The sequence below is a fragment of the Eimeria mitis genome, genomic scaffold (assembly GCF_000499745.2).
Source record: "Eimeria mitis Houghton genomic scaffold, Emh_scaff2589, whole genome shotgun sequence".
Lineage (NCBI taxonomy): Eukaryota > Apicomplexa > Conoidasida > Eucoccidiorida > Eimeriidae > Eimeria > Eimeria mitis.
The window spans coordinates 4,945-5,175 of record NW_013570928.1 but is presented as its reverse complement, the minus strand read 5'-3'; positions in this window follow the sequence as shown (position 1 = coordinate 5,175).

Below are 231 nucleotides of genomic sequence, written 5' to 3'. Positions count from 1 at the left end.
CAAACCGATACAAACACACGGACAGATACACACAAGCAGATAGAGACATACAAACGAGAAGACGAACAAAAAATGAGGAATAGAGAGACACACATAGAGACACGCAAGAAGAAGCAAGCAGAGAGACAACCAAAGTGCGGCAAAAAGAGGGAACAAACAAACCGGGAGAAACGAAGGGAACAAACAAACACGAGACGAACACAGCAAGACAGACAAACAGAGACAAACGCA